The sequence below is a fragment of the Macrobrachium nipponense genome, chromosome 30 (assembly GCF_015104395.2).
Source record: "Macrobrachium nipponense isolate FS-2020 chromosome 30, ASM1510439v2, whole genome shotgun sequence".
Classification (NCBI taxonomy): domain Eukaryota; kingdom Metazoa; phylum Arthropoda; class Malacostraca; order Decapoda; family Palaemonidae; genus Macrobrachium; species Macrobrachium nipponense.
Genome location: NC_087218.1, coordinates 13698359 through 13720719, shown reverse-complemented (window position 1 = coordinate 13720719; position 22361 = coordinate 13698359). Strand labels below are relative to the sequence as shown.

The following is a 22361-nucleotide window of genomic DNA, read 5'->3' as shown; positions in this document are numbered from 1 at the left end:
TATGTGAACTCTCGAGAGAGACTGAGAGTTTCCAGCCCTGTGATTGGCTTATAACAGTCAATCAGGAGCGTCGTAAGGGACTGGCCTAGACATCAGATGCACGGTTGATGTGAATCTATTATAGTTAGGTTAGTGGAAGAATGAAAGTAATAGATCAGTATATATTAGTATTTGAGAGTAAATATGCTCTATCGGAAGAGATGAGGCAGGGAAGCTTCATGTGCTTGTAGAAGTTAAGTATATTTTACCTTAACCAGACCACTGAGCTGATTAACAGCTCTCCTAGGGCTAGCCCGTAGGATTAGATATTTTTACGTGGCTAGGAACCAATTGGTTACCCAGCAGCGGGACCTACAGCTTGTTGTGGGATCCGAACCACTTTATATCGAGAATTGAAGTCCTATTCACTAAAGAAGTAAATTCCTCTGATTCCTAGGTTGGCAGAGTGGGGAATCGAACTCGCGATTACCGAATCAGTAGGCGACCGCGTAAACCACTCGTCCAACGAGGAACTATGTGCTTGAAAAAGTCAAAGCTGGGATCCTTCCTAGATAGTGACCCCTAAGAGGTTTCGGAATTCGTTATCTAGGACTAATATTTCTGAAGAGTCCTCATCTTTATGATATTCACAGCCTTTTGTCAATGATTTTATGGTCATCCCCAACGGGGTTTACTAAACACGCCGCAGAGGTGGATACATACCAGGTTATAAAACCCTTTTGGGGGGTCACTATCTGGGCAAGATCTTGGAATATCGAGTCCATCTCCTGCATTGAATTGAATTGTGGCGGTTGAACGTGAAAGCTACATGGGAGTACTGTTTATGTAGTAGATGTGGCCTACGGAGAACTGAAATGGTGAAAATGCAGAGACAAAAAAGTTGGTGTATGCGCTAGGGTGGATTACACTACTTTGAGATGGTTTGTTACGCAAAAAATGGAGGACGTTTAATTGATGAAACGAGCGAACATTACGGAAATGGAAGAACTCTCAGGAATGCCTGGATAGATGATGTAAAAGACGTATTGGGCGAGGGACCTGAACGTCCAGAAAGGGAGAGAAAGTGAAAAGAGAGAGAGAGAGAGAGAGAGAGCAAGCTCTGTGTTGTGTATGAAATCACTAATGTGGAATGTTTTTGCACAGGGGTCACCTACTGTTCAATAGTTTAAGTATGACCGGGGCAGTGACCACTTACTTTTCCCTAACAAGAGATGGCTTCATAGAGAACACATCACAGTGGTCATTGTCACATTCATACTTGAATTGGTACGAAAATCTGCAACGTCTGATGTGTCACAGGTCAACAAAGAAGGTTCACCAGCGGCACTTCAACCTTCCCCCCCCACAAACACACATACACATACACACACACACACGCACACGCTCTGCTCCCTTCACCTCTATCGTCTGTGCTTTCTATTATATTTAATTTGAGTTACAATTTAACTTTAAATTGATTTCTGTGGCCATATCAGCCAGTACTACCGGATGTCTTGGGACTCCCAAGCACTTTATCTATAAAGTTAGTTTTGTTAATGACTGATAATGAGGTGCTGGAAAGTGGTACTACAATCTAGGCGTTGCTGTCTTAGGAAGCCCCAGTGAATAAGGACACAGGTACAGTGTACTACCTAGAGGGAGATGAATACGCCTAAGGTAACGGTTTATGGACCTTGTTGAAAGAACGTACTCCCTAAGGTTAAATGAGGCCTTTCCTTCTAAGTCCCAATAAACCGTCTTTCTTTTAAATTCTACACACACACACACACACACACACACACACACACACACACACACACACACACACACATATATATATATATATAAATCATATATATATTATAATATATATTATTATATATATGTATATATATATATATATACTATATACTATATAGTGTGTATGCAATAATCGAAATACAGAAGTACATTCTTCAACCGGTAATTACCTAGCAACCTCCCGTAAAGGTGAGTAACAGCTCCTTTAATAAGAGCATAATTAACGTGGATGAGTAATGTCATCATCTAATACTGGGTGAAATTCCCAAGGTCGTTTATGCGCAAATTATTCTTCTTCGTAAACGATATATAGTATATGGTGACTCGAGGGACAGGAAACCGTAAGACGAGGAAAGATTTCTTGAAGAAAAGACCACATGCATCGCGTGTGTAGTTGCATCCCTTTAAGCTTTTGATTGCAATGCGAGTGTGATTATACTGGCATCTTCATCGTAGGTGGGTGAGAAGTGGCATCGTAAGGGCCGAAAGTTGCCAGTTGTTGTTTAAACGGAACGTCTTGCTGCAGGGACCAACGGCAGCAGCATTCGACCAACGTTACCAAGCTCGCGCTAAGCTAGCTTTTCCTTAAAACGCTACGAAAAATGTTGAGACGTCTCTCTCTCTCTCTCTCTCTCTCTCTCTCTCTCTCTCTCTCTCTCTCTCTCTCTGTCTGCCTACATGTCTGCCATACCTTTATTACTAGTTCTAAAATTAGTAGTAGCATTGTCTAGGATAAAAGACAAACATCAACCACTCATTAATTTTATTTGTGGCTTCTGATCTATTTTCGCTTTCGGTCTAACAAGTTCAACATCTACGTCAACATATCAGTATTTTGGGATCAGTTCGAAATGAGAAACAACAATTAATATTGGTTGACTTGCCGTGATAATAATCTACCTCACTGTTTTTGAGCCAGAACAGGAGTGCCATGATGAAGCAAATACCCTCTTTACAGGAAAAGTCAAACTGTAGCCAAACGAGAAGTCCGAATCGCGCCAGTCCTCCGGGGGCTTGGATAAGACGTTTGTAGAAGCAAACTTGAAATGCAAATTATGCAATCACCGTTGAAGGATACTTCCCCGCTGGCAGTAAGGAAATAAACTGGTTAGCCGTCGGGTGCGAGAAGAACAAGATGCTGTGTTTTTTTGATAATAAAAAGTTAAGAGTAGTAAGGTTACGAAAGTGAAGGGAAAATAGCAAATGAAGTGAGTATTCAGTCGAAAATGGCCTAGATAATTTTTGTTTCTACAGGATATATATAAGGAAAATGTGCTAATATATTTATTAAGATCTTTTATAAACGTTTGCAAACTTGCATGCGATAGACAGACGCTCTCTGTGTCGTGGTTAGCGGTTTAGCGAATCTAGCGAGAAGTAGCGCGTTTTCGCGCCAACGAGTTGGCATGTCTGCAACAGCAACGGCTGAACAACACAACCTTATCTCGTCAGTTAACCTCTGGCGTGTGAAGTGACTGGATATCCGACGTGGCCTCTCAGTGTCCTTGTCATTCTCGTGGATGTTTTCTTTTCCCCTCTCTCATAAAGTACTTCATGTAGATGTTCATACGCAGGATTACTGTTACATGCACCATCTCGAAGTCGAGTGATACTCGAAGGAGCAACTACTTCGGACGCCGTTAAAGTAAATACGACTGTGCCAGCAGACGACGCACGGTGAGTAGGAATGGCAACAACATGAGTATTATTACACCACCCTTGGTGCACGTCTAAATCCCTGTATATTCTGGTGATTCTTAGTTCACTCATCATTGATATTCATGCTAGAGAAGGCACGATGCCATCGATTTATTGTCTCAGTGGGATTGAGAAGTGCAAGGACGCTGATTATGGACATGAGTGCATTTAGTACTTGCGAGGTAGGGCAAAGTGTGCTTTATAGCTGCGACCTGGTGACTTCTAAACTGCAGTTGCAAGTAAAGCTGGAAGTGTGCCGTGTAAAGCCCCTTGCTTGAGGTCTAGGGCGTAAGTCTTGGCAGAGTGTTTTATAGCGTTTCACTCCCTCCCCCCTCCGCCCTCTTACGAAAGGAGAAAAAACATGTCGTATTTTATAGCTCCCATAGCAACGGCCGATGGAGAAGTGACACACAAAAGATTTGTTTCTGCCACCTTGTTCCTGAATCTTAGTACTATTATTCACTTCAGCTCTGGGCACGTATGACGATTTGAGTGAATGTCAGGGAGTTACTTATTCCTTTTTAACGTAGGATCGCAGAGTGCTTAGATAGGATTAAGAGTTGCTTCACCAGCTGTGCATGTGCGAACGAGATGCCAGTAGTCGCCACAGGTTTCAACTTCAGTCCGTGGTACATGGGTACAGTACTACACGGCATAATCCATTTATAAAAGTAGATCGTAAGTAGCGTTTTTTTTTTCCTTAATTGTGCACTTTTCTTCAAAGCAGTAAAGCCCCATAAAGCCACATGCTGGTATTTTAAACCCTTGTGCATCCTAGAAAGTGCCTTTGTTTTTGTTAGAAAGTAATCTCTGGTAGCATGGTTGCTTTAGATGCCTTTCAAAGAATTCTCGTCAGTAGACGCCACCTTTCTCTAATTGCACGCAAGCCAAGGCCATTTCCTGATCATTGTAGGACATGGAACGGTGAACGAGTGAGTCAAGTCTCGATAAGTAAGTTGCATTCGGCAGTAATGGAATGTATGCTTTACGGTGCAGGCGTATGTTACATAACTCGGACTCAATCCGCCCTTCCCCCCCTCCCCCTGTCAAGCTTGCTCTCTCCTGCCACCCGCCCCCCGTGGCTTCTGCATCTCTCCTCGTTCCCTCATTCATGAAAAAAGAAAAAAAAGGCTTTTCTAGAGGATTGCCGATAGCATCACCTGGAAAACCAAGAAATATGTTACTAATATCATTGTGCAGGCAATTATTTCTCAACTGCTTGCGTGTCAGAGGCTATTAATTTGTAAACATCACATTAAATTAACATAGTAAATCGCGATATTAAACTGCTCAGCAGGGGTTATGTAACTACGCTGCATTTTGCGTTTTGGTTAGTTTTGATTTATTATGAGGTTAGTTATGTGGTCAGTTGCAAGGGACTTTTCATAACCGGATTGTGTGCTGGAAGTAAAGAAGTGAAGCCCTGGGCTACGCCATAGCAATTGTACCCTTAGACGTCATTAGTATTGGGTTTGCAATATTGCTTGATCGCATACGAGTTTTATTTATTTACTGACGTTTTGTATATATATATATATATATCTATATATATATATAATAATTATATATATATCTATATATATAATTATGTATGTATGAAAGTACTATGTCGTCGTTCTCAGAAAGTGTGAGGTTAGATCCACAATGAAATGCATGTTGCCAAACAATAAAATACATGTAACAAAGCATAGTTTATTAAAATATCTATATACATGTACAAAGCCTATAATTTCGTGCAACTGCCGTTGACTTGTTCATCCTAATGAACAAATCCACAGTAGTTGATGAAAGCTATAAGCTTCGTGTGTGTGTGTGTGGTGTGTGTGTGTGTATTAGGATGAACAAGTCAAAAGCAGTTGCACGGAATTATATTTTGTACATTTATATATTTTAATGAACTATGTTTTGTTATTTTGTTACATGTATTTTATTGTGTATCTTACCTCATATATATATATATATATATATATATATATATATATATAATATATACATATATATATATAATATATATATCATATATATATATATATACTATATCTATATATATATATAAATATCATATATCCTTATAAAAAGAGTGTGTGTTTTATTATCTTATACTGATACTTCACTAGTTACATACTCTCTCCTCATTGGTCTCTAGATATTTCCTATTTTCCTTTTCAGTGGAAGTTTGTTGCACAGGGCCTTTGGCTTTCTCCTAATGGCAGCCTTGTCGGAAGCATTGAGATGGTTCTTATTGTCTTGCAAACCACACCTCAAGTAACCTCCCTTTTTTTTTTTCCTTCACTAACCTTGTATTTTCTTCATCCTTTATTAAGGAGTTTGACACTTTTTTTTTTTTATTAAACCTCGGTTTCTTTAACCCAAGCTCAGTTACCATCCAATTTCTCCTTCTCCTTGCGTCCATCACGTCTAACTCTCATTTTTGACTTTTAATTACCATTACAGAGACCATGTGGTCACTCCTCTCTCTCCATCTTGGAATTCCATCTGAATTATTGGATCTCACCTAGATAGTGACCCCGAAGAGTTTTTGGTGGTCATGTAGGAATAATATTTCTTGGGGCTTATTTTCTTCAGGATACCTAGTCTTTTATTATCTAGGACTTGATATTTCTTGGGCGATCCTTATCTTAGGATACTTAGTCTTTTATTGTCTAGGACTTGATATTTCTTGGCGATCCTTATCTTAAGGATACTTAGTCTTTTATTATCTAGGACTTGACATTTCTTGGGATCATTATCTTTAGGATACTTTGTCTTTTATTATCTAGGACTTGACATTTCTTGGGGATCATTATCTTTAGGATGCTTTGTCTTTTATTATCTAGGACTTGATATTTCTTGGGGATCATTATCTTTAGGATGCTTTGTCTTTTATTATCTAGGACTTGACATTTCTTGGGGATCATTATCTTTAGGATACTTTGTCTTTTATTATCTAGGACTTGATATTTCTTGGGGATCATTATCTTTAGGATACTTTTTCTTTTATTATCTAGGACTTGATATTTCTTGGGGGGTTATTATCTTAAGGATACTTTGTCTTTTATTATCTAGGAGTTGATATTTCTTGGGGATCATTATCTTTAGGATACTTTGTCTTTTATTATTGTCCTCGGACTTTTGATTGATTTCTTGGCGATCCTTTATCTTAAGGATATCTTAGTCTTTTATTATTCTAGGACTTGACATTTTCTTCGGGGATCATTATCTTTAGGATACTTTGTCTTTTAGTTATCTAGGACTTGGACATTTCCTTGGGGTGTTCATTATCTTTAGGATGCCTTTGGTCTTTTATTATGTAGGACTTGATATTTCTTGGGGATCATTATCTTTAGGATGCTTTGTTGTTCTTTTATTATCCCTAAGGACTTGACCATTTCTTGGGGATCATTTAAGCTTTAGGATACCTTTGTGTTTTATTATCTAGGAACTTTGATATTTCTTGGGGATCATTATTCTTTAGGATACTTTGTCTTTTGTTATTCTAAGGACTTGAATTTATTTCTTGGGGGGTTATTATTTCTTAAGGATACTTTGTCTTTTATTATCTATGGACTTGACATTTGTCTTGGGGATCATCATCTTCAGGGATACTTAGTCTTTTATTGTCTAGGACTTGTATATTTCTGGCTGATTCCATTATCTTAAGGATACTTAGTCTTTTTTATCTCGAGGACTTGATATTTTCGTTGAGGATCCATTATCTTTTGAGGATACTTTGTCATTTTTTTATTATGTAGGACTTGATGTATTTCTTGGGTGTCATTATCTTTAGGATACTTTGTCTTTTATTATGTAGGACTTGATATTTCTTGGGTGTCATTATCTTTAGGATACTTAGTCTTTTATTATGTAGGACTTGATATTTCTTGGGTGTCATTATCTTTAGGATACTTAGTCTTTTATTATGTAGGACTTGATATTTCTTGGGTGTCATTATCTTTAGGATACTTAGTCTTTTATTATGTAGGACTTGATATTTCTTGGGTGTCATTATCTTTAGGATACTTAGTCTTTTATTATGTAGGACTTGATATTTCTTGGGTGCATTATCTTTAGGATACTTAGTCTTTTATTATCTAGGACTTGATATTTCTTGGGTGTCATTATCTTTAGGATTTTTGTCTTTTATTATCTAGGACTTGACATTTCTTGGGATCATCATCATTCAGGATACTAGTCTTTTATTGGTCCTAGGACTTGAATATTTCTTGGCGATCCATTATCTTTAGGATACTTAGTCCTGTTATTATCTATGACTTGATATTTCCTTGAGGCATCATTGTCTTTTATGGATACTTAGTCCTTTTAATTAATCTAGGACTTGATATTTTCTTGGGGATCATTATGCTTTGTATGGATAACTTTGTCTTTTCTTATGTAGGACCTTGATATTTCGTGGGTGTCAATTAATCTTTAGGATACTTAGGTCTTTTATTATGTAGGACCTTTTTTTTTTTTTGATATTATTCTTGGGATGTCATTTATCTTTAGGATACTTAGTCTTTTATTATGTAGGACTTGGATATTTCTTGGGTGGTCATTATCTTTAAGGAATACTTTGTCTTTTATTATCTTAGGACTTGATATTTCTTGGGGATCATTATCCTTCAAGGCATACTTAGTCATTTAGTCTTTTATTATCTAGGACTTGACATTTCGTTGGGGATCATTATCTTTAAGGATACCTTTGTTCTTTTATTTATCGGGAGGACTTGGATATTTCTTCTTGGGGTGTCATTAATCCTTTTGTTTTAAAGATATTTACAGTCTTTTGTTCATGCTTTGAAGGCTGTCCTCAAGGGACATGTACTAAACACCCGTAATCAAAAACCCTTGGGCGACCACTTTCTAGGAAATATTCGATTTATGTTTCTTTCAACTAAATGATAATCATGTAATACGTCCATCAATTTGCCTTCCCATAGTGTACTCAGGTACACTTTTCCTAGGAACCATTATCTCCAACGAAGAATTCCATATGAATCTCTCTCTCTCTCTCTCTCTCTCTCTCTCTCTCTCTCTCTCTCTCTCTCTCTCTCTCTCTCGTGTTCTTTCATTTCCAGCCTCTCCTAACAATTGATTCACAGAGCAACTGCTTTGAGGTTTTCGTCCTGTTACACCTTTCAAATTTTTTTTTTTTTTTAAATGTCAATTTTCATTTCAGCGCTGAATGACCTCCTAGGTCCCAGCGCTGGCCATTGGCCTAAATTTTATATTCTTACTGTTCTCAGCTACTACTGTGAACGCAATGACTCTTTATTCCCCCACTCTTGCTCACTTTCAGTGCCCCAAAATCATCTAGCTTCCTGGAATATAGAGTTTAGGCCAAAGGCCAAGCACTGGGACCTATGAGTTCATTCAGAGCTGGACAGGAAGTTGAGAGCAGGTAGGTTTGAAAGATGTTACAGGAGGAAAACCTCAAATTAGTTGCACTATGAAATAATTGTTAGGAGATGGTGGATAGCAAGATGGAAGAAAGATAATATGACTGGAGGCACAGTAAAAGGAACGTTGTAAATATCCTTTAGTCATGTCTACAGTGTACCCCGTGAGGTGCCCTGATGACGGTACCCCTTCCTCTCCTTGAACAAGTCAGCTACCATGCACAACCAACATTCATAATCAAAATAATGCATTCCCATCCTCCAACAAATCCCACTTGGAAGTGCTGATACAAATACCTACCTGTGGAAATTGGCGAAACTTATGGAATATCGAGTCATTTTGATATTAAAACAAGTGTTAATTTTCGGACGACTTCCACCTGAAGCTAAGTATATACCAGGTACTACAATGCTTGCAGTTAACAGCTGGGGGTAGATCATTATTTTTTCATACCTCTCTTCTAAATGTCTTCAAATAGGAACTATTGCGTTGCTGCTGCCATTGATTTTATTATTATAATTGTGTTATCGGGATGATTTCATTTCCTGTTGGAGCACTACGTCTTTAATAATAATAATAATAATAATAATAATAATAAATTTCATTTCAGCTCAATATACAGAGACAATAACATACACCCAATCTAGGTACATGAGATATAAAAAAAAATCAATATCTGCAATATCCACACAGTAAAAATAACATCAATAATAGTAGCATCGTCACTATCATCAATATTGTGATTGTTGATTATATAATGTGGTATACCGGTGTATGACGTGGGGAAAAAGTCGTGTTCCGACTGTCAAACTGTGCTCATTCCCGATTCCGTTCTTGATCAAAGCATGCGAGAGAGAGAGAAAAAAAGTTAAGTATATCTTAGTTTAACCAGACCATTGAGCTGATTAACAGCTCTCCTAGGGCTGGCCCGACGGATCAGATATTTTCACGGGGCTAGGAACCAATTGGTCACCTAGCAACGGGACCTATACAGCTTATTGTGGGATCCGAACCACATTATGTCGGGAAATGAATTTCTATCTCCAGAAATAAATTCCTCTGATTCCGCGTTGGCCGAGCCATGAATCGAACTTCGCGAAAACCATTCGTCCAACGAGGAACTAACACTATGCGATTCTTGTCGCACCAAGATACGATTGCAGTGCCGGACCTAAATGCGACACAAAATTGAGCAAAGCGTACATTTGTCCGACTGCCGCACAAAGTGACCCAATTTTTGACAAGTGCTTCCAGTCTGCTCTCAGCCTGTAGTGGTGACTAGATGGACAGGAAGAGAAAATTATTGTCTTTATTTATATCATTTGAGAAAAAAGAAGAGAAAATCTAGAATTCACTGGATAGGTACACCCTATGAATACACAAAGGCACTTGTATGGTGCATTTGCCACACTTTTCGAGGAGCTGAAGAGATGATGATAAATTTTTCAATTACTTCGGAATGTCTAAAACAACCTTTGAGGAACTCTTGTCACGTCTTGTTACGACCCGTGAGAGGTCTGTGCTTCAGGTTCGATATGAAAATAAACAAAAAGATTTCAACACCAACAGTTGAAACTGGGGATACGAATATAGAAAGATAAACTAACAGAACAAAGGTTTATTTACAAGCTTACTAGCAAAGATAAATGCAGAATGGTATCTCCTATTTACATAAAAAAAGGTAAAATCTTACACTGCATGAACTAGGGAAACGGTGGGGTAATGAAACTACTTGCCGGCCAGTTTTGCGACTCGAAGCGATGGCTTCACAAAAGGAGAACTGCAATTGCAGACGACTTCTTGACTCCGTATTGCAGAAAATAATGTCTAGTCTTGATACTCTAAGGGCAGGAACTTCTCAAAACCTCTCGCAGAACGTTTCTTCTCTGAAGTCTTGCTCAACGTCGAAATAACTCGGTTGTCCACCCCTGACGACGACTTGACCAGATCCCGATTAAGTTCTCGAGTGCCTTTTTCTCTCTGATCCTTCGTCAGTTCCTTCTTCTCTTATCTCTCTCGGATGGTCTCTGATCTCTGCTGCTGAGCTCTCTCTGATGATGATCTCTCTCACTCTCTGATCTCTCCTACTTCGTCAGTTGTATTTATAAGGCATTCCAGCGAATGTCACAGGCTCCCGAGATTACCGGAACTTCTTAGAAGGATCTGGACGAAGTATTACATCAGAAATCGCGGCGTTCCTCACGTCACGTCGGCGCCTGTCAAATTCCACAACCCTCCTGCCGATTCTAGAACCATCATGAGAACAGGCACCTCCAACACACACGCGAAAGTCTCCGTGCTGCAGAACTTCTCGAAGATGCGTTTTCCTTTCCTTTAACTCGTAATTCTTTGCTATGAAGCAATTACCATGACACGTCTACATGACCAGTTGCTAAAAGAAAATGCGACATTCAGAGATGCTATTTCGCCAGCACAACAACTGGCAGTTACCATCAGGTGAGGGGAAATAATATGCACCTTTCCTTGTAAATTTGCTTTTCCATATAGAAATTAAAAAGGAGAAATGAAAACAACAAGTGTTAACTGAAACATCTCTATTTATCAAAAGTATAAACTGATATATCTATATCAAAAACTAAAATCCTTTACTTTGGTATAAAAAAAAATGCATCTCTCTGTTTCATTAATTAATGTAAATAAAACGTAAGTGTTAACTATAAAAACTCCTTAAAAAATCATATTTATGGAAATCATAAGCTTTTAGCCTCTTTTATATCAATAATTTGCCAACAACCTTCTAATAATTTTAGTATCAAAAGGTATATGTAACCTAAATGAAAAAACAAGCAAATCATTTAGTAAATCATTTCTCAGTAGTTTATACTTAATCCATCCATACCTGTAGTTCTTTCATATTTACCAATAACACTTTTGTTGTTATTATTATTATTGTATATTTTTTTTTCGATGCATGGAACCAGTGGTTATTCAGCAACGGGAATAACACTATTTATATCCCTCAAATGTTTTCAATTCCCAATGCACCCGATCACCAGCAGCAGTGGAGATCTACTGCTGCCGCATGTATATGCAGGAAAAAATCGCATAGTGTGAAGACACGTATTGAACGCAATGGCCAACTGCAATCGCGTCTGGGTGCAGCACCGGACATGGCCAGTGGGGCCTGTCGGCTGCAATGCGATGCCGGACCGACATAGTGTGAAACAAGGTGAAAAGGTACATTTGAGATAATAGTCGACTGCTAGCCGCATGTAGGTGCGACATCGTGTCGCATTTACGTGCGACATATTGTGAAAGGCGTGCGAGAAGGTAGTAATAGCGGCCTAATGAAAGAGCAGTCAGGAGATTACAGCGAGTATGATGGAAAATATTGCATTGCCGTGTTGAACAGCTAAACATTGACTTTTTGGAGAATTGGAGGTATTGTCCATAATAAATGGCCCTCGCAGTACACTGTAGGCATTACTTACGGTTCTTAGTAACAGCGTGCCTCCGGCCCCCTAGCTGCAACCACTTTTGTCCCGTTTACTGTACCTCCTTTCATAGTCTCTTTATTCCAGCTTACTTTCCATCCTCTGCTAACGATTGATTCATAGTGCAACTGCTTTGAGGTTTTCCTCCTGTTACACCTTCCAAACTTTTATCGTCAATTTCCGGTTCACCGCTGAACGACTTCATAGGCCCCAGTGCTTGGCCTTTGGTCTTAGTTCTGTATTCAGTTTAGTACATTATAAATGGCAGTTTCGCATTGCATATAGCGTGTGCACTCGCACCAACATTATTAAAGGAAAATGCCTTTAGACAGGTGCTGAAGAGATGCCAAGGTTTTGCAAGGTTTATGTTGTCTTGGCCTTAGGGGAGGTGTACGTAGATGATGTCTGTAGCTAGGAATGCTTCTAAGGAATTTCACTTAATAATAATCGATATTGCATTTTTTTTAAATCGAGGGATTAATTTTGGTGGCTATGACTTTTTTTTTTTTTTTTTTTTTTTTTTTTTTTTTGTGGTGGATTTTTTTAGGCTTTGTTTTTTTTTTTTTTTTTTTTTTTTTTTTTTTTTTTGTGGTATGAACTTTTTCTTAGCTGTTTTTTAGCTGATAGGTAAGATGGGTGAAAGAAGAAAGAGCGAGGGCAGTTAGGTAGTAGCTAACCATGGTAGGGAATAGTTCAGAAAGTTAAGTATTAGTAAGAGTAATGTAAAGCGTGGTTCATCATGCACATCATGTAGTATGCCACATAAATGCATGCAAGCAGATGCAAATATTTAATCACATACGGGAAAACTGGGAGAGGTACGTATATATATAGCAACCAGATTCGCTGAACAGCAGCAGCACCAGTATGGAGTAAACCGCCTCAGTGGCGTGGTTGGTTTGGTGTTTGCTTCTCACCTCGGTGGTCGCGGGTTCGATTCTCGGCCATTCTATTGAGGAGTGAGGGATGTGTATTTCTGGTGATAGAAGTTCAATCTCGATGTGGTTCGGAAGTCACGCAAAGCCGTTGGTCCCGTTGCTGAATAACCACTGGTTCCATGCAACGTCAAAACACCATACAAACAAACAACTATTACCCAAATACTATTCTTCTTGCGTTTTAATACCTCCTGTCATCAATTAGTTAATGTTCCAGCCCAAGGAGAACTGTAGGGATTAAGACGAATCATCAGCCATGGTTTGACAGTTTACGTGGACAGACTTAAAAGAAAAGAAAAGAAAAATTTTTTTGTTTTAGATCACGTCGGTCTTATGCCAAATCAGAGCCTATTCTCAGAGGCTACACTGAGATTCGACCCATGGCCTTTCTAGCTCAACCGCCGTTGGTTTGGGGGCCATCATTGCACCTCATTCGGTGCACTGTAGGCATTAAGGTTCCTTTCAACGTCCCTTTGGCTCCCCCTAGCTGCAACCTTTTTCATTCCATTTACTGTAGCTGCGTCCATATTCCATTTCTTCCTTTCCACCCTCTCCTAACAATTGATTTATAGTGCAACTGCGAATTTCCTCCTTTAACAGCTTTCAAACCTTTTACTGTCAAATTCCACTTCTGCGCTGCATGGCCTTGTGGGTCCCAGCGCTCGGCCTTTGGCCTAATTCCCATAAGCACCTCCGTGGCGTGATCGGTATGGTCGCGACCTTCCGCCTCGGTGGCCGCGAGTTCGATTCTCGGGCATTCATCCTTATTTCACACACTTCATGAAACCTGCCTTGTCTGCTTAGTGACGGGAAACGGTTAACTAACCCTTGGGACGCATGAGAATCGCTTCCTCCTCTGTATAGGCTTAGGCTCTTGAGGCTGAACTGTGTTTGGCTGACATCCCTCTTCCAAATAATTGCCACCTTGAGCTATTAAACGCCAATTATCTGTTTTAAGTCATGATGTAAATGAAAGCTGCCCTCTCGCGTACCCAGTTTGGATTGAGAGGATCTAGAGTATGCTTTCGTTTATTCTGTTTGTTGTATTAAATATGATTGGGACACTTTAGCTATGCAGTACATGTCACAGTAAATATATTTACGTATACAGATTTGGACGAAGCTACGCAGTATTACATGTTAAATTAAATATATTGACGCATATAAGTTTAAACGAAGCTACCCAGTACATTTTACAGTAAATATTTTTACCTATATAGATTTAGACGAAGCTGCCCTGTACATCGTACAGTAATTATACTTGGTATATAGATTTTGAGTACGAAGCTACGCAGTATACATGTTACAGTTTTTCTCGTGGAGATAGGAGATATATTTACGTCAATAAGCTATAACTTCTTGTATATGCTACATATACCTATCCAACCGGTAGTATATAATGCAGTTGCAGTGAAAGAATGTCATTCTCTGTTTCGACAAAGCTCTCATAGAATGGCTGAGATATGGATCGTAAAACGGTGGCTTGGTATGTTCGCGTCACCTAGTACGATGTGCTAGTACTAAACACAATATGATATAAATGTCAAGTAGACGACCCTACGAAGATAACGTTTATTAATATAATTTGTCGACCACACTATATAGAAATGGGCGTATATATAGTATAATAATGTGATCCTCGAGGGGCTAGTACTACATACGGCGTCCCAAGGAGCTTCCGCCATGGTTCGTACTAGAACCGCGAAGGTGAACATAGAGATAAGCCAGGGAAGCGCTTTTCATTTCCTGTTCTGTTCTCTGTTCTGACAACGCTATCTTAGAATGCCTGAGATATGGATCGTAAAACTTGCATTTGGATACCAGTGTGATGACAGGAAGCAATTATGTAATTGTGTTGCCATTTCAAGATCCAGGTTCTTACACCCGAGACGACCTTGGTTAGTGGATGCAAGTCATGACTTACAGAAATAGGTTGTTTATTTTTTATGGTTGTTATTGACCGTGGTAGTTTTAAATGTTTTTTTTTATTTGTTAATTAACGTCATGATTTGAGTTATTGCGGAAAAATCCTCGTTATTGTTGTTGCTTTCTGTATCCGTGTTCAACCAGATAAAGTTTGGTTGCATGCAGCGATGCCGTTTTTTCTTCACAACATTGGCTTTTAGCAGTGTTACCATAAGAAGTTCTTCTGATTTTTTTATGTTATTTATGATTTAATGGTTAGGATGCGGAAAATTTAATGGTTAGAATGCGTATTTTCCAGTGTAGAATTATTTTCCGTTACGTAAAAAAAAAAAAAAAAAAAAAAAAAAAAAAAAAAAAACTACATGTCACTAGCTTAACATAAAGTATTTTTAACGAAGAAAAATAAAGGATTTCAATAAAGTTCATTTGTGAAAATAAGCAGGATATGTTTGATAACCTTATTTCCGTAATAAAACATAAATAGGCAAAGTGAGGAATTTTATTCCTCAGCGCCGTGGCTGTAGTCAGAATATCCATGGAGGGTTACCAGATGTCACTAGAAAGTCACGCTAGTAGACCAAATTCCTCAAAACGGCAACACTGGTCGCATGTAGTGCTATAGTACTAGTGACGCGTTGAAAGTAAGAGAATACGGTACAGTACGAAAACGATACAGCCTTTTGGGCATTGAGAGTTATTCATTGACCCCAAAAACGTAGTGAAGAGATGCGAGTTATTCATTGACCCCAAAAACGTAGTGAAGTGATGCGTCAAAAGTCGACTGTCGAGTGCGTGTTGTAGCTTAACAAAGTATTTGTTGTCCAGTGCGTGGTTCACTGTGTGGGGGCAGCATTGTACTTAACAAGTATGATTATTCAACATTATTTGGTGTTATCATCTACGATGTCAGACCTCTCTGTAGAGGCATAAACGACGTTTGTGTTTCTGTGAGAAAGTTGAGCATAATACGTATGATAGGTATATATATCTTATATCTCGCGATGATGCACCAGATTTCTGGTTTAACCGTTGTTAGAAAATCCTCTGCGAGTTTGTCAATGACGTCAGCGCATTTCATAGTGGCACTGCGAGGCTATCCTCCCGTTACACCTTTCAGTGGCGTGATCGTTATGGTCTTGACCTGCCACCTCGGTGGCCGCGAGTTCGATTCTCGGGCATTCTATGGAAGTATGATATTTGTGTATTTCTGGTGATAGAAGTTCACTCTCGACGTGGTTCGGAAGTCACATAAAGCCGTTGGTCCCGTTGCTGAATAACCACCGGTTCCATGCAACGCAAAAACACCATACAATCAATCACCTTTCAAACTTTTACTGTCAGTTTCGGTTTCAGCGATGAATGACCTCATAGGTCCCAGTACTTGGTCTTTGGCCTAAGTGCTACATTCAATTTAAATCCCGTATTTATTGTAAATTAATGTAAATTTCACTCATGATTCTAATGAGAGTTTTGGTCGAATTTGACTCGTTGTAAACGAGTATTTTATAGATGGGTAATTCACAATGTAAAATATTTAGTATATTATGAATTATAACATTGATAACGATGTATGTCGATTGCAATACTGCTGCTGCACTCATGCTGGGGTTGGTGATTTTTTTTATTCATTTAAAAAAATAAAGAATAAAAAACCCCTGATTTATTTGATTTTTTTATTTATTTGGTTTTTTATTTACTTGTTTTTTTTATTTGTCAGATGTTTTTTCAATCCTTTATTTCCTCAAAATGTATTTTATGACAGAATTACTATCGATTTATCTTTTAGGTTTCCATTTCTGGCATAAAGTATGTACTTGCAAATTTTTTTATATCAAAATAAATAGATGCAGCCCAGTTGTGCTCAAGTTTTTATTAACCTCGAAACCATATTTTTCAATTTGTTTGCTTTCAAATAAAAAAAAAATGATTTTTTAAAATGAAAAAAATCAATGACTTAATCACTTGATTAAATCAGTTTGATTTAATCATGGCCAACCCCGACTCATGCCGTCATAAATAATGGGAAGAGAAGGCTTGAGACAGAACGTCCCGTCCAAAGGGACATTATTAGTATTAACTTTTTCATAGTTCTGACCACGGCGCGAGAGGTCGCTGACCCCGGGCTTGACAACGCCGTGTGTACAAAATGTCGAGTTCATTAGCCGTAGGCTTCGGTCGTTGATAGTCGTCGCTATTAATCAAATTAAGCCTTCCCAACAGTGTAAACATGAAGGGTAGAACCTTTCGTTTGTAAGCTGACTTTCATTGCAGCTAACTGGGATCTATAGTAGGAGATAATGAAAGACTCTTGCCAATATTTTTCACACTTCTGTATCGACGCCAGAGATTTTGAGGGCAGTGGGTTGTGTCATAGTTTGTAATTTTCATTTGATGGATTATTATTATTATTATTATTATTATTATTATTATTATTATTATTATTATTATTATTATTATTATTATTATTAAAAATAATGGCAGAATTCATAGAATTGATTTTATACAATATTCTTTCAATTCTTATGATTTGTCTTTCTGGCACGCTGGTATTATAAAACAGCTGTCCAATATTCATCGTGCTGTAGGTCGTCAACGGAATTTCGGGCTGGTGTTATCAAAGGCAAACTGGTTATCAGGGACAGGCTGGGGTCGTCAACAGTTATACAGGTGCGTTTCGTAGGTAGGGAACAGACCGTAGTCGTCAGGAGTCTATCCGGTATTCCTTGTTTTTTCTTCTTTTCTGGTTTTTAAAGGCGTCTACATGTTTCGGCCACCTCGTTTGGCCATCTTCGGGACGGGATGCTGATTGCAATGGTCTGTGTCAGATGTATTATGAAGAATAACCCCGCCCCGTCGCAGGATCCCTTGAAGAGGACGAACGTCATCTACAGATACACGTGCCCAATCCGAGGATGCCTTGGAACTTACATCGGGATGACATCAATGCGCCTCTCCAAGAGGATCTCCTGTCACGCGAAGGAAGGAACAATATTTAATCATGCAAGGACTGCACATAATAAAAGAATCCGCCGCAGCGACATCGACGGTAACTTCGAGGTTATCGACCAAGAACCCGATCTACGTCGTTTTGCGAATCTTAGAAGCGTGCACATCGGGAGGAGAAGCCCAGTTTGAGCGTCACACAGGAGACCTTCCTCCTCCCCACCGCCGTCAGGAGAGCAGCAGACAACGCCCCACAACGACCATCGCACCAGTGGGATCCTGAGGGTGTTAGAAGCTTTAGCTTTCATCCTGAGGACGTCCCTAGTAACCCTGAGGGTGATCGAAGCTCAAGCTCTCGCCCTGAGGACGACCTGGTAGCACGCCCTTCGAGGGGGCCTTCACCATCACCAATAAGGATGAGGCTCCGCCCACGAAGAGGACAGCCAACCAGCAACGGGCCCCCTGATGACATCGCTCGTTACGTCACAGGTATTGCCCAAGGAAAAGTGAGGTACCCATTTCTTCAAACCACCCGAATGCAATAAATAGGGTGAAAACATCTGACACAGACCATTGCAATCAGCGATCCCGTCCTGAAGATGGCCAAACGAGGTGGCCGAAACATGTAGACGCCTTTAAAAACCAGAAAGAAGAAAAAACAAGGAATACCGGATAGACCCCTGACGACTACGGCCTGTCCCCGACCTACGAAACGCACCTGTACACCCGTTGATGACCCCAGCCTGTCCCTGATAACCAATTTGCCTTTGATAACACCAGCCCGAAATTCCGTTGACGACCTTACAGCACGATGAATATTGGACAGCTGTTTGATAATACCAGCATGCCAGAAGACAAATCATAAGGAGAATTGAAAGAATATTGTATAAAATCAATTCTGTGAATTCTGCCATTATTTTTAATAAAACTTGTTTGAAAGGTCTGTTTCCAGCATACATATTATTATTATTATTATTATTATTATTATTATTATTATTATTATTATTATTATTATTATTCAGAACATGAACGCTGTTCATTTGAGGCAGTCCCATAGGGGCCATTGACTTGAAACTCAAGCTTCCAAAAAAAATATGGTGTTCGTTAGAAAGAAGTAACAGAAGGCAATGAGTAATATGGAAAGAGGTGATCGCTTATTTAAAAAGAAAAAAAATTCATGAATAGATATAAATGTAAGTAAAGTATTAAAACTGTTTTGAAATGTTGAAGTTCCAGTTGCGCAGTATTCTTGGGAGGACTTCCGCAATTCAGCAAACTTTAAAGTTTTACTTGTAAAAAAAAAAAAAAAAAGTAAGAGATTAGCTTTCTATAATTTCCATTAACATCAACCATCATTTTGGTGCCATCCAAAGTAAACCATCGGCCTCTGATGTTGCAGTAATCAGTACTGCGAGAAAATAATTATTTAATCAAATTCTCTGTAGATTCTACCCATATAGTCCATACCAATCGCTACGTCAACACCCAATTTGCTTAATGATAACAAATAACTACACGGCGCCATGACGAAGCTTCCCTCTATTTTGTCTCGCCCACCTGTTTTAGGAGACAGCCACCACCACCATCACCCCTGGCCTCCCTCCCCCCTCCCTTACTCCCTCACTCACTCACTCTGACGGAACAAAGCAGAGAGAGAGAGAGAGCGCGGAGAGAGAGAGGGAAAGAGTGAGAGCAGAACTGCGAGTCACCGCACTCTTATACGTGAAGTGCAGCTTTAAGGTATTAAACAAGAGCATCCCCCCCCCCCATTACCGCACCCCCTCCACACGACTCCCTAGGCAACAAGCCACCATCCCTGGCCCATGGAGATGAGATAGGGGTGGGGGATGAGGTGGTGGTGGGAGGTGTGGGGAACCTGGTGCCTGCGGCCTTTGGTTTAGAAGGGTAGAAGGGATATGATAATGGGGGTTGTTGCGTAGGGATGGGAATGGGGGAAGACCAACTTGAATGATGGATGGTGCGCTCCTCTTTAGTCGAGTAGATACATTGATCGAATTTTATTTCTGATTGGGAGCGATGTAAATAATTGACTGTATCTCTGTACGTGGGCTGTGGATTTCAAGGGGACTTCGGTGTTTATTTCCGTGTGTAGCCTGAGAGGTAAAGTTGGCTAAGCAGTCCTATGTGTGTGTGTGTGTTATTTCAGCGAAATGTGCTTTTCTACTGATGCTCTTCAACAGTAAAAATCACGGTGGTAACTGACATTTGCTGATCTCTAGGTAGTTACGTCGTATAAAAGCTCTGCATCTTGCAGGTACAATGATCATCAGATGTTCCCTTGAGTTTTAAAGCACTTCATGTTGTACTATTTTGCGTTCACGTCAAATCGTGCCCAGTCCTTCCATAGCACATATCTCGCTTAATACTTAAAAGAAAAAGAAAAAAAAAATCTACTCGAGTCTCGGCACTGAATATTCAAGTATGAACCGCGGAAATGCAGCTGTAGGTCAGTCGTTTGTAATTGGATTCGATCTGTTGCCGTGTGTTCCCGTAGGGGATTAAGCGCTGTCGGTGCACCCCACGTAGTGCACTGTAAGCATTCTTGAAGGGTATTTGCAGCCTCCCCTGGGCCCTCAGCTGCTCTCACCTTTTGCTTTCTCAGGGAGTTAGCCTACAAACTACTTTGTTACTGATGATGTTGGTGAGGGGTAGGGAAGGTCTATGGAGGAAAAAGGTCTGAAAAGGGTGAAAGATGCAGGACCTTTAGGATAGGATACTTATGATTTATTTATTAGAACGAAAATGTAAAGAATAAGTAGTGTGCATGTTAAACAATACAGAAAAATTATTTCTAATAAAATATAGCATATTTAATTTAATTTTCGTTTGCGAAACAAGGCTCTATTTGACTGTAGATTTTAGCTCGTTTTAATATATTTGGTGTAATGAATTTAGGCCATGTCTCTGTTCAGTTATTTTCTGTTTCCTCTTATAACTGAGATTGTAATATGAACGTTTTTTAATTTATGTCCTTTGTTTTTATTTGATCCTTGTTGTTATATAGTATGAGTAGTAGTACTAAGTATCGGTATTAATTACGAAGACCACTTTACGTTAAGTTAGTAATATAATATTCATAACTTATGCGAGAGGGGGAAAAACTTGCGCTTATCCCAAGTAAGCTGATTACATCTTGGTAGCCTTTTATTATTGTACTTCCATCCCCGCTTTCTTTCTTCAGTCTTGTTGTCCACCCTTTCTCATAGTACAGAAATATATGTATATATATATATATATATATTTATATATATTAGATATTAAATTTTGTAGACATCTTTTTACATGAAGCTACTTTTAAAATTTATTTATTTATTAGTTTCCATTTGTAAATTACTCCAGCGTCAATAACCTCGGTGTTGTTCTCGTCTTAAGCTTCAATAGCTTGACTGATAAGGTTTCGTGATATCAAATGCTACAGTCTCGCTCTAACTGACAAGCCACCACCACTACCACCACCACCATGGGTCTATATATATATATACTCTGTCGTGTTTATGTCGTGCAGCTTGGTGTCATTTCTCGCCTTTGTTCAAGTTGATAATGGTTGACATATCTCGCGCTTATCTGCACTGTACTGTTTGTAGGCTTACCGTGTTTTTCTCTGAAGTTAAAGATACGGTGCTCAGTCGTATAGCTAAAAGTCCTTATCTCGTACAAATTGGCATTTAGTTTATGTCTGCTGTGGTAAGTGCGGGCGGTTGATGATTTTTTTTTCTGTCAAAACTATTTTTCTGTTCCCCTCCCCACCCCCCCCCCCCCCAGATCTTAAAAGCAAGTGACGCTAGCGGTCTACAAATTGCTATGTTGATCAGCCACCCTCCAATCATCAAACATACCAAATTGCAGCCCTCAAGCCTCAGTAGTTTTTATTTGATTTACGACTAAGTTTAGCCGTGATCGTGCATCTGGCAACGCTACAGGTGCCAACAACACAGGCCACCACCGAGCTGTGGCTGAAAGTTTCAAGTTTCTTACAGCATTGTATGCTGTACAGAGACCTTCTTTGCTCCGGAGAATCGCGCATTTTTCGTGTTTCTGTTTCGTTTTTGACTTGTGTATTCTTGAAAAAACGTAGACCAATTGAATGTTGATGCTGGTAGTAGTTGGTATTCAACACCAGCTGCTGTAAACCAAAGACGACCCCGGCCTGGAATTGAACTACGCCTACGGAATAATACCAGCACTGATGACGCGACACCTG

At 39.3% G+C, this 22361-nt stretch overlaps 1 protein-coding gene across 2 annotated transcripts in view; it reads left to right on the top strand.

Annotated features, from left to right (window-relative positions):
* Nucleotides 1-3233: 3233 nt before the first annotated feature.
* LOC135202299 (ecdysone-induced protein 75B-like) overlaps nt 3234-22361 on the top strand; it is a 334911-nt gene continuing 315783 nt past the window's right edge. For both annotated transcript variants that reach the window (XM_064231623.1, XM_064231620.1), the window contains exon 1: nt 3234-3456. The gene's annotated coding sequence lies outside the window, so the exon portion shown is untranslated. The remainder of the gene's footprint in view (nt 3457-22361) is intronic.